The 13,413-nt window shown below is 38.0% G+C and overlaps 1 pseudogene; it reads right to left on the bottom strand.

Annotated features, from left to right (window-relative positions):
• Window positions 1-6,113: 6,113 nt before the first annotated feature.
• Window positions 6,114-10,675, bottom strand: LOC113023352 (beta-fibrinogenase brevinase-like; annotated as a pseudogene).
• Window positions 10,676-13,413: the final 2,738 nt, after the last annotated feature.

Genomic DNA, 13,413 nt, shown 5'->3' with positions numbered 1-13,413 from the left:
TATTTTGTAAGTTCTTCTTATATAAACTTTCAGGATTTTATTGGTGATGACAGATTATGACAAACAATACAACTAACAAGTTGTAAAATTAAAAGAATGGGGATGATAAAACTGCAATTATGCCTCGAGGAGAACTCAGTCAGCTATATTGACTGATTGTTCTGGAAGGACAGACAAATAAAAACTGGAGGATGCTGAGTAGAGAGAGTGTGTGTGAGATGAGGCAGTAAGAAAGTAGGTGGATGATAGAAACTAATAATAAGATCATCAAGAGTTAATTCATTTGATTAGTTTCATTATTTTTATTTTAATGGGGGTTTTTTTTGGTGAAGGGATGATTAAAATTACACTTTCAGCAGCGACTAGTGAAGAAAATGAGAAGCTGTTGTGTTTCAGTGTGACCACACAGGGGCAGTGCTGCATAAATGTTGTGTTATCTTACCAGGCATGGTCTCTATAAATGCCCAACAGAGCAACAAAATGACTTTAATTATATGCTCTGTGGTCAGTTGTCAGTTTGGTTTACTTGATACAAACCGTCTCCTCTCAGATCTCAGAGGACTGATGTCTCATAATGGGTCCCTGCATTAGTGTGATGGAGTGTCTGTAGTCGAACTCAACTGATTGATTTTTTTCTTCTTCAAAAAACAGAAACTTCTGACTGACTGATGGCTGATCTTCTCTGTTCCCCACAGATTTGCCAACTACTCAGCTAATGTGATGGTGGACAGGAAACCTGGGCTCTAATGTCAATTATTTGTTTTCAAATCATATAATATATTCAAAGCACTTGAGTTATTCCTAAGAGATCGAACTTAGAGATAGATCCACCTTTTTCCTCATCACCACATCATAAACTTCATGTAAAACACTGACTATAGCTGACACATATTCTCAGCACAGTCAGACATTTAAGACTAAACAGCACAAGGTGGAGGAGAAGTGAGAGTCAAACATTTGAGTAAAAGTATCTTGTATTTGAAATTTCTGTGTTTGCAGTGCTGTGTTTACTCAGTGGATCTAGATCAGGGGTGTCCAACTCAAATCCTCGAGGGCCGGTGTTCTGAAACTTTTATATGTGTCCCTGCTGCAACACATCTGAATACAATTAGAAGGTCATTAGCAAGACTGTATAGATTAGATTAGATAGATTAGATAGAACTTTATTAATCCCTCGGGTGGGTTCCTCTGGGAAATTCGATTTCCAAAAAAGCACAGCACCGACATAAGTTACAGAGTAACAGGATATTATATATATATATATATATATATATATATATATATATATATATATATATATATATATATATATATATATATATATACACACACACACACATATATATAAATACAGAGACAATATAAATAAAATATACGAAGGGGATAAATAGAATAAATAGGAATAAAAATACAAGTGAATTGCACATTTCAAGTATTGAGGTCTATTGCACCGTTGACTATTTACAAAGTATTGCACAAAAGGTATTGCACAGTGAGGTGAAGAGGCACTACAGCTTAGTTGTTCCCCCCTCCTTTGTCCTCCTGTTTCCCCTCCCCTCCAGGGAGGAGTTAAACAGCCTGATGGCGTGTGGGACAAAGGAGTTTTTAAGTCTGTTAGTTCTTGTCTTTGGGAGAAGCAACCTGTCACTGAACAGACTCTTCTGATTGTTAATGGCCGTGTGCAGAGGATGCCATGGTATAGAACAGGGGTGGGCAATTCCAGGCTTCGAGGGCCGGTGTCCTGCGGGTTTTAGATCTCACCTTGGGTCAACACACCTGAATCACATGATTAGTTCATTACCAGGCCTCTGGAGAACTTCAGGACATGTTGAGAGGCTAATTTAGCCATTTAAATCAGCTGTGTTGGTTCAAGGACACATCTAAAACCTGCAGGGACACCGGCCCTCGAGGCCTGGAGTTGCCCACCCCTGGTATTGAACCTGACCTGAACACCTCAGCGTGCAGTCAAGTTCTATAGTCTTGCTAATGACATCACTTCCCTCCCTCTTTTTAAGTCCAGACTCAAAACTCACCTATCCACATTAGCCTGTTCCACATCAATTTTTCCATCCCGCTACTTTAATTTATTTTATTTTTTACTCAACTTTTCTAATAACTTGTCGTTATTATTTTGTAAATTGTTATGTTTGTTGTTGTTATTGCTTGTGTGCAGTGTCCTTGAGTGTTTTGAAAGGCGCTTTCTTAAATAAAATGTATTATTATTAGTAGTAGTAGTAGTTTTAGTAGTATTAGTATTATGTTATTTCAGGACACCAGCCTTCAAGTTTTGATGCCTTTTTTTGTCACCTGCATTCCAGATGGTCAAATTCTGTGTTTTCTAATATGTAGAGTGTCTCTGTTCTCTGTCACACTCTGGGATTAATCACAGCTTCCATTATTACTTTACAGTTTGTGTTTCTCATTAAACTTTGCATTATTTAGCACCTTTTTCTATTTCTAAGCTATATCACAATATCTGTTCATTTAACCATCTTTGCACTAAAATGCTGTTATACAAGAATCCATTTCAAGCCTGGGAGACCTTAGAGAATATGACAAACATTGTTGTGTTTTTGTCTGCATCTTTTTGGAGCATCTCAAGATTTTGTGATCTTTTCCGATGCCATAATACTTGAAAGATGGTGTGCATGTTTCTTCAGGAAAAACAAGCTTTAAAACAGACTGAATGTGCTGATGTTACAGTGATGATGTGTCCTCAGTCATATTGTTCAACAATGTCTCCCTCAGCTGGACTGGTGAAAATTAGCAGACAGGAAATAAGTGTCCCCTTCAGTCTGGGCAGAATGAAGTGTTTAAATGAACTGGTTAAATATTGATGTTGAATTTCTTATTGACTTTTCGTAGTGGTGTATCCATTTGTCTTTTTTTTTATCTCTGCTTGTTCTGTTTAGGATCATAAGAATAAATCATTTTGACCAATGATGTTGTGTGACATTGTGAGCTAAAAAGTTCAGCACTTTTTTAAAGCACTCTTACTATTTTGTTAGTTATACTCCAAAACATTGTTTGAATTTATGAACTTATGATGTTTTCAGTGCTTTGGATCAGGTCAGCTGAGAAAAGTTCAGACAAGTCGATGACGATGTGAAATCATGTTTGAGATTTCAAATCAATATTTCAGGTCATGTATCAAGTAAAAAGTCACTAAAGGCAGTTCAAGTCTGTTTGGTGCTTCATCCCCAAGATTTTATCTTCAGTTATTTTCTTGAACTGAAACTCTTATTGTTGTAAACTGCTGTGTTGGCCTCTACTTTATGTTGCAGGTTTAGAACCTGATCGCAACTAGTCTGAAGTTTACTCTGTTCTCTGTTGTGATTAATGCCAATAAAAAGTAACAATTACAAGCCTGTGTTCACTAACAGTCTGTTCAATACTTCTAGAAGATATCATCTTTCATTTCCTCACTGAGGAAAATGAATGAAGAGAGAATAAAACAGGTTTGGTTGAGAGAGCAAGTGGATGAAGAGGAAAGGGAGTGAGGAAGAAAAATAGTTAATAGTTTGTGGTGGATTTTTGTATGATATGTATAACTATCTAACTATATACACTATATGCCTATCTGCACTGAACATATATACTCTAATTTTCACTGTAACGTAGAGTCTTAAGCACAGGGTTTTCGGGAGGAGCCGTGCTGCTCTCTGATAGGAAGCAGGACCATGCTCTCCTGTGTTTTAAATGCACTTTAGAACAGCACACAGCAACACTACATATGAGCGGACTACAGCTTTCTTGGCTGCTGCCTCAAAGCACATTGTGCGCTGTCTATCTTGCGTGCTGCACAATAGCGTTTAATATTTAGTATCTACTGTTATCTACTGCTAGCTAGTTTATTGTGATGGTGCTGTATTTATCATTTTTTGTTTTTGTTTGTTTTCTCTTCTGTTTCTTTTTTTCTCTCCATACAGGTGATCCAGGTGTTTTGTCTGTTTTTCTTTCTTTCTTGCCCCCCTTCTCACCGTCTCTTCTCCCCTCTGTTTTTCTTTCTCTCCCTCTCTTTCTTTCATTCTTTCTCCCTGTCCTATCCCCCAGTCATGTCTGTCCCGTTTGTAGCAACCGAAAATAAAATAAATACATAATTATAATAAAGGTCAATCAAATGGACCAATATGGCAAGGCCATGATGATCCACTTGGTAAAATAAATCCGCTTGGCATCTTTCTTGGCCTTAAGACAACAATTCTGATGGCTAAAGATCCAAACGGGACAAAAAAAAAAGAGTCTTATTAAGCACAAGACATTTTGCTTTACTGTGGTTTATTAAGGTTTTACATTAACAGGGCAGTTAATGCTGTCGAAAGTTTGCCTGAATAACTCATCTCCAGCTCCGGTAACTAACCTTCCCTAATACACACTCAACGTCTTTCATGCAGCACAACCAAAACAGTAACATTGTAACAGAGCACGATTAAAATATCATACAATATAATCACACACACACACACACACACACACACACACACACACACACACACACACACACACACACACACACCGCTGATTGGCTGAAGTAGGGTTCAATAAAACTTGTTGGTTGTTGGTTTGTGCACTGCTCACCTCCACATTAAATAAACTGCTGCTCATGTGTGTTTGTAGGTTCTCAGTCATCCAGGTCATGGTTGTCTAAGGAGCCTGGAAAGAAAGCGACCTTACTTCTTTAAGGTTCTGGATGATGTTTAACCAAGAAACGTCTTCATGAGCTTCCTTTGCTCATGTTATACCTCCGCACAGTTTAATTTAATGACCATGCAGTGCAGTGCTCTCAAACACACAGCAGAGGGCGCTATGCACATTCCCTGACGTTACAAGTGGAGGAGGAAACAAACAGCAGCATTGAAAGAGAAAACTGAGGAGTTCAAAACAAGTTAATTTAGTCTCTTATTGTAATAATAAACAATATTTAAACATCACTTTGCTGCTTCACGTTAAAAGAGCTCTGTGTGCTTTTACTGCTCAGTAGGAAAATATTGATGCAATTTAAAAGACGTTGTTTTAATTAGCATTTAATGATATCTACTTTGAAATGTTTTCACTACTTCACAGGAAATTTGAATGTGCTGCCTAATATGGAAAATGAATCATGATGAAATCCTGAAATCTATTCTCATATTAATTTTCTTTTAATGTTCTACAGGTCTAAAAATAAAAACCTCCAGTGATAGTAGGCAATATAAATATATATTTTTTAAAAAACTATATGTTATAGAGCTTTGATGAGGTGAAACACATTCTCAGTTTATTGGTTATGAGAATAGTTATGACAGTGTTTACGCGAGAAGCATTAGAGTGAAATAGTTTTGTGTAACAGCGACATCTGGTTTGAGTAATAGTGTCCATGAGCTTTGTGAATATTAAAAGATTAGTTTTCACTTTGGTTTTAGAAGTATAAAAATGCAGGACTGAAGATAAGATGGAAACAATGTATTATGAGATATAAAATACATATGAACATATGTATTATGATTTTATTTTATTTATGTTCTGTTTTGGGGGGTGATTAGAGTTCGGACAAAACAATGGACAGTTTCAAAAAATGCATTTTATCAGCAAAACTTATTTTGATAGTTACTGTATTTATTTTAATGCCCTGTATAGTGAAGTGATTAAAAGAAAAGTTTATCTGCCACCAATGAGCAAACAGCCTCCACGTAAACATTTTCAGCCTTTGGACAGTTTCAAGAAATGTATTTTATCAACAAAACTTATTTTGATGGTTACTGTATTTATTTTAATGCCCTCAGTGCACGGAGGCCAACAGCCTCCATGTGAACATTTTCAGCCTCAACAATCAGCTCTGATTCATGAAGTTTATCATGTTCATGCCCTGCAGCTGATTGGTGGCATGTCTGATCAGAAAGCCTTTCTGCATCTTCACAGTGTGAGTCTGAGAGTTTCTGAACAACAGCATGAGCTGCTACACATCTGACACCACATTCAAACACACAAGCTGCAAATCTGACACAATATTTTAGACCAAAGAAAAAGGTTCACAATTTGCAGTTAACATGAAGATGTTCTAGAGTAGAAACAACACACAGCACACAAGTTTCATGTAGAGATGATTGTTTATTCTGGATGTTATTTTCATCCAGTTATTTTCCATTACTTTTTGGATTAATTTTCTGGTTTATCCATTTCATGTAAGGACAAACATTCACAGTAACAGCTGGTACAGTACAGACACATTCACCACTGCCACTGATTACACCATAAATCATGTTGTTGTAAATCACTCCACCACCAGAATCACCCTGAGAGAGAAAAATATAATTTGTGTTTAAGTTTCTTCCAAAAGATCTAAAACATACAGAGATGATATACAGTAATGTTAGCAGTCAACTTACCTTACGTGTATCTACATTAGGTTCTTTCAGACACAGCCTGTTGTTATACGGCACATCTGAAAAACATGGAGAGTTTCTGGTAGGCTCACAGTCAACAACATGCATGTTTGCACACTGGAGATTAAATGGCTCATCATCAACTAGAGAAAAAAGCCAAAGAGCAAAAGTCATTCATAACCTTTCAAAAACTAAAATCTTGAGGAGATTGATGTTTTGTCTTTTTTCTGGATGTTTCCAAATGATTTTTAAACAAGGAACCTGGCATACAGTATATCTACTATAAAATTTAAAATCTTTGTTTATATTACAGTAGTCAAATAAAACGTGAATGTAACTGTAAAACAGACACAGAAACCAAAATAAAGTCTAGCATAAACTGTGAAATAATTCATCAAAAAACTTTCTTACGTGTGTGGCCTGTCGCATTTACCCTATACCCACCAAGTCCTGCAACCTGAACGACGTCTCCTCTAGAAACAGACCAATAAATAATAATCAATTACTTTCAGGTCCATCCATGTGTTTTAAACATCAAATAAATTAATAAATCTCAAAATTTCAACTTTATTCTCAAAATGATCTATACTATGTTTTTTTTTCTGGTCACCAAGTCGCTTCCACACAGCTTTACTAAGAAGCTTATAAACATGTTTGATTCACAAGGAAAATTCTGACACTTTCTGCTGCATTAACAACTCACTGTCATTTACCTGCTACTGCCTCATGGCTTGGCTCCTTTTGTATGGGCTCAAACTGTGGTCATAAATACTTTGTACTTGTAAAGCAAATAAGATAAGATAAGATAAGATAACCTTTATTAGTCCCACACGTGGGAAATTTGTAGTTGTGAACTGAGTTTTGTAACCTTATGAACCAAAATCTCTGAAAATTTTATGTTTGTGCATCTATAGATGAGATTTTTTGTGTGTGTAAAAAAGATTTACACAAGATACAATTTTTTTAGTCAAGGTCTGCTTATAACACAAGAATGAACAAATTGAGAGCTGTTTTTTTACAGTCTTGGGATTTGGTCATCTTGATGAGCAAACAGTTCTCAAGCAATGCAGAATCCATGAATTAGGCGCAATCCTCTCAGCCATAGACTGTCAGCATTAGTCAGACAGGGAAAATTAGTATGATCGCAAAAATGGGTTGACGTCAGCAGAAACCCAGCAAACATCTACTCAAAATGTAAAAATACACTCAAAATAAAAGTTGAAGAGATGTTGCAGATCTTGCTACGATGTTGCTTTGAGTTATGTCTTTATGTCTAATGTGTTAAGTTGTGTTAAGCATATTAGATGGTGTTTAAAAAAACAAAACAAAGATACATGTGGTTACAGAGGCTCTTAACCTTCCTGCGATTTTATTTTAAGTGTTCGAGATGTTGCCTTCCCATCAACTCAAAGCAGGCTGGCCATTCTGATATCTGGCACTGACGAAGCATTTTCATCCAGAAAACTGCGACTCACTGGATATTTTACTTTTTCATGCCACTTTCTGTATACCCTAGAGATGGTTGTGTGTGTGTGTGTGTGCTATAAATAATATAAAAATATATAACAGCAAAATACAACGCTGGTGTTGCAAATCAAAGAAAAGTTGCAGAAACATTATGATTTGATCATCACTGTGCTATTGGTGCTGCTGTTTTTAATCTAACATGACAGCCACACATTGGAGATCTGAAACTTTAAACGGCGTACATTTAAAACAGGTCACTCACTGTTTTCAATGCCCATAGCTTAATAAAGAAGGCCAGGAAGTCACTTTATTTTGGCTCCAGATCAAATTGAAATTTGTAGATTGAACAGCTGATAAATAGTTTACAAATGTTACTGATACATTTTCTAATCTGTGTTGTATTAGCTGTAGTTCTAGCAGTGTGAAGCAGAGCAGATTCAAACCAAACCTGTTTGCTCCTAAACTGATGGTGTTAGTAATGTATGTCTTAACAAGTTGCTTATATAAAACTTATTAGTTCAGCAGACAATCTATGTCATGTTTAAAGCATACTATAAATTAAATAACTAATGAAAATTTGATGCTTCCTGCTCATTTTACACAAAAACTCTGAACATAATCTCAACAGGAGCATATTTCCATGGTGATCTTACCAGGTAACAAGAGAGCCACCTGAAACACTGGAAACTTAGAAATTAGGCTCAGCGTGCATCACTAACAGATTAACCTTGCTTCACTGTCCACCACTCTGAAGCCAGTCGCCCAGAAGAGGGAGACTAAATTCTGAAAAGGCTGCCGACCCAGTACTTCATAATAATATGCTAAAAATACAGAAATGTTATTGAAGCTGTGTGATTGGGTTAAAAACAGTATGTGGAATTCTGACTACTGCAATACAAAGTTAAAGAATTACCAATATGAAATTGTGACATTTAATTAAAAAAACAAATAAAAAAAAACAGTCATCTGGCACAGGTAATCATTGGGTAGAAAAAAATCAAAACATTAACATAAGAACCTGAAACATCTTATATCAGCATCTCAAGAATGAATACACAGTAATTTCATGAAAACTCACTTTTTAGGAGGGTTGTTACAGTCAGGTAAGGCTACAGGCTGAATCCCAGTCAGTGGCTCAGAAAGTTCCAGTAGCATGATGTCATGCTTTCTATTAAAGATATTTATCTTCCATATGTTTGTCTTAACGACACTGAAGACAGTCAAAGATGCTTTGTTTATAGGGCTTTTTCTTTGCCACTTCCTGGACCTGTCCTGGACCTGGATGAACTCCAACAATCACACTCAGAGTCCTGCACAAGAGAAATCGTGACTGTACTATTAAAATATGAGAATGATGAATGTTGTTATTATCTTATTGTTGCTATGAAAAATTATTGGTAATTATTTTTGCTTCAGTATTTTAAGACACATTGCAGGACAATTTGTTAATGACTTTTCTTTATGTAAAAACTGTAGATTTCTCACCATCCACTCTCCTGGCAGTGAGCTGCAGTCAAAACCCACCGTGGATGGATCAGTGAGCCGCCACAGTAGCCCGCTATTCCATCCTTTTGTGAAATAACTTTCACGTGATAGCGACGCTCATTTTGACAGTCGTGACCACCATAGATTCTCTTGCGCAAATCCACCACGGTGCTTACTGTGACACCTGAAATACAGTACAGTACAATAAATTGTTTTTTTTAACTTTACTTAAGTACAATTTTGAGGTACTTTACCTAAGTAGTTCTTTTTTTCTGACTACTTTTTACTTTTACTCCCTACTCTTCAGATTCAAGCTAAGTATAATTAGAATGAAAAAAGTTAGGCTAAAGTTTGTATTCCCATCAACTGATGTTATGTTATTACATACAGTTCATTTAGCTTTGCACATAGAAAGAGATACTTTTTACATGAGTACATTTCAGAGCCGGTACCTTTCTACTTTTACTTGAGTAAAGAGTTGAATCAGTACTTCAACTTATACTGCAGTATTTTTTTAAAAGTAGTATTTGTATTTCTATTTAAGTACAGAATGTCTGTTGCAGGTGGGGAGAGCTTTCATTTAAAACAGATTAAAACCCATTTGAGTTCCACTAGGTCTAAAGACAGAGATGTATTTTACATTGCTAGACAATGTTTGAAAATTGATATTAAAGGGATTACTTAAGTGATATTTGCCAAGCAGTAAAACATTCTTTTGCACCACTATATAGATGAGAATTTGAATTTAGATTTAAATTTGAAAAGTTCACACATATTTCTTTATATTCGTATTTGGTGTGAGGTACGTAAAAAAACAAACAACCAAACAAAACCAAAAGAAAAATCCCCACAAAACCCCACAAAAAATAAACACAAAACAAAACATCTAATAAAGTTATCATTAAAAACATTTAAATGTTAAAAAAAAGGCTTTCACATCTCTTACATTTCATATCAGTCATTATCAATAAATCTACTCATCTAAGCAGAGTAATGATCCATGTCTGTGCAGTGTTATACTTTAAGGATTGGCATGGTTTGCAATACTACGGTGGTGAGGCACAACGTGCTATTTCTTTCACACAGCTCAGAGTCCCTGATAGCAGCACTGGGACCAGACAACGAGCTTTTAAAAGAAAAGCTGTAAAAAGTCTCCTGAATGAAAAAAAATCTCTAATAATTAAAAAAACAAACAAAAAACCCACAGAAACCTGGAACCATAACAGCAAAACTTGTTTAACGCAGATATCTGATTACCCGAGGAACAGTTTTTTAAAAACAAACACACACACATACGAAATAAGTGCTGTTGTTGACTCACCAACCCACAAAAGGAGAAGGAGGAACTTCAGATGAGCCATTGCTGTCATTCAGCTTGCAGTGAATGCTGTGCTGGGACCTTTTTAAACCTCTTCTCACTGTACTGGTGGTCATGGAGTCACCAATCACAGAGAAGAACTTTATCAACAACACTCCATTGGCTGGAACGTTCTTCATGCAAATATTGAATATGTCTTGTTTTTAAAAAAAATAAATGTGTTGCTCCTTGTTAATTACCTTGCTTTTCTTCCTGGAGAAAAAGAAGGTAATTAACCTGGAGTTTTTATACAGCCAGACTGGGGAACTAAGCTCATGGTTTCATTCCACCTGCCAGACTGCTTTGAACATCGTGGCTCCATTAAAAACCAGGCACCCTAAAACTAAATCTGAGCCCTGGCTGAACGACACGACCCGAGCTGTCACACGTGAGTGCTGTCGAGCTGGGCGTATCTGACATTATTCTGTCAAACTGCCACAAGCTGCGTGTTTTATTTAAAACCACTAATCCTGTTCTTTGTGCACCACGTACTGACTGTATGGAGCCCTCGTCTGAAGCCTGTGAAAATATTTTACACTTTTGTAGTGAGGAGGTCTCCTCCACCAGGGCCCAAATCTGTCCTTGTGCTCATGACCCCTGCTCTGCTGTCTTTGACAGGTTTGAGCCACTCTGTCCTCTTTAAAGGAGACTGTTGGTCGTTCTAAGCCTGCAGGGTCTCCAAATGATGCTGTCCCTCCTCGGGTCTTAAAAGTGGTGTTACCCGTATAAATGATGACACTGGACGCAGCGTGTTCGGGTGATGTTTTCCAACTTTACTCGTAACCCCGGAAGGCCCCCCCCCCCCCCCCCCCCCACACACACACAGCCTTATGGGAACAGTAGTCTACTGCTACACCTCCTCCTTTTAGCTAAAGACATACTTCATAACGACTCAAACAGCTCACTAGAACAGAAATGGGGAACATCATGAAACGTGAAAATTATACACATCCCTCATTTGTTCACTTACATTTAAACAAAACACATTATTGTAAACATCTCTAACAGCTTAACCCATCTTTGAATAGGGCATGAATGGATAACTTCAGAGAATTACACATCCAGTTTTTCAGGAGGTCTCACCACTCGACCAGATCTGGTAATAGTCCCTGAGGTGGCTCCTATTTCTCCTCAGAAAACGCCTGTCTGTCTCTACCACATAGGATCTGGGAGCACTGGCAGGTCCAACTACTGCTCCAGTAGTTCCTTCAGTGGTAATCCACACTTTCTGTCCTGACGATAGTTCCGGAAGCGGTCTGACTCTATGTCTGCGGTTGTAGTGTTTTGCCTGCTCACGCCTCCCCTCTTCATCTTTTTTGCGAAAAGCCTGTAGGTCAGGTCACTTTGGCACCAGCTTTGCCACAGCTTGTGGCAGCGTGGTCCGCAGGTGTCTCCCCATAAGCAACTGCGCCGGCAAGAGCCCATGTTCCAGTGGGGTGGCCCTGTACGCTAGCAGTGCTCTGGTGTAGTCACAGTCCTTTTCCCACAAGTCTTTAACAGTACGAACAGCGTGTTCTGCCTCCCCGTTGGCTTGGGGGTACCTCTTTGGCAAAGTGCTTGAACTGTTCTGATGAAAATTGCGGCCCGTTATCCGATACCAGTCCCGGCAACTCCATGTCTTGCAAAGGCTTCTTTTACAGCATTAATAGTGACCTCTGCAGTTGTGTGTCTCAGTTCAGCTATCTCAATGTACCTTGAGAAAAAATCAATAATCAGCAGGAAGTGTTTCTTTGACCACTCGAACAGATCCATGCCAAGTTTTTGCCATGGGCGGTCGGGAACAGGAGTTGCCAGCATTGGTTCACGGCACTGTAACCTATGTTTTTGACATGTTTCGCACCTGTCTACTGATAGGTTTGTAGCTTGAACCCATCCGCTGGAACGTTGAAGACAATATAATTACACCGCAAAGCAAGACACAAGTAGGCAAGGTTCTTCATGTTTCTCGTGCACGGGACAGGCGCCGTTCCTTCGCTTGACCCCAGTTGCTCTCGTCCGTTCTCCCGTACCACTGTCCTTTTATTGAGGTTACATGAATATGCATAGGTTCATTAACATATAACGTCTACATACACACAAAGAGTACCGTGTGTGTGTGTGTGTGTGTGTGTGGTGGGTGTGTGTGTGTGTGTTACTGCTGATCAAAGGGTCATATACATGAAAGCACACAACAAACATCCTTGGTCAGGAAGAGGGTAGACCCCCCCCCTCACCCCAAATGGTTCACCCTAGATAACACGGTGAGGAAGTCCAGCATTTCATCTAAACAAAAAAGCACTTAGACTAGAACAAACGTAGCTACGTTAATCCTACCATAAAACAATAAGACAAGGTACGACCTCTTCCCATGCTCCCAGGATGTAGGTGTGCATTCTAGTGTGGAATACACACCAAGCCTTTGCAGCCTGTTAAAGATCACACAACCTCCATCCATCCATCTTCATCCGCTTTATCCGCAGTGTTGGGAAGGTTACTTTTCAAATGTATTCCATTACAGAATACAGATTACATGCCCCAAAATGTATTCTGTAACGTATTCCGTTACGTTACTCAATGACAGTAACGTATTCTGAATACTTTGGATTACTTAATATATTATCATGCTTTTTACAACAACGTGAATGTACTATTGCTGTGTGATTTATTACTATTACTGAAGGTCTGCGACTCCGAACTGTAGTAAAGGGACCTCTGACTAATACGGCGGGGTCCCTGTCGGCTCGTAGCCGAAAAATAGCTTTA

Source organism: Astatotilapia calliptera, chromosome 6, assembly GCF_900246225.1.
Source record: "Astatotilapia calliptera chromosome 6, fAstCal1.2, whole genome shotgun sequence".
Lineage (NCBI taxonomy): Eukaryota > Metazoa > Chordata > Actinopteri > Cichliformes > Cichlidae > Astatotilapia > Astatotilapia calliptera.
This window is presented reverse-complemented; position numbering and strand designations above follow the sequence as displayed.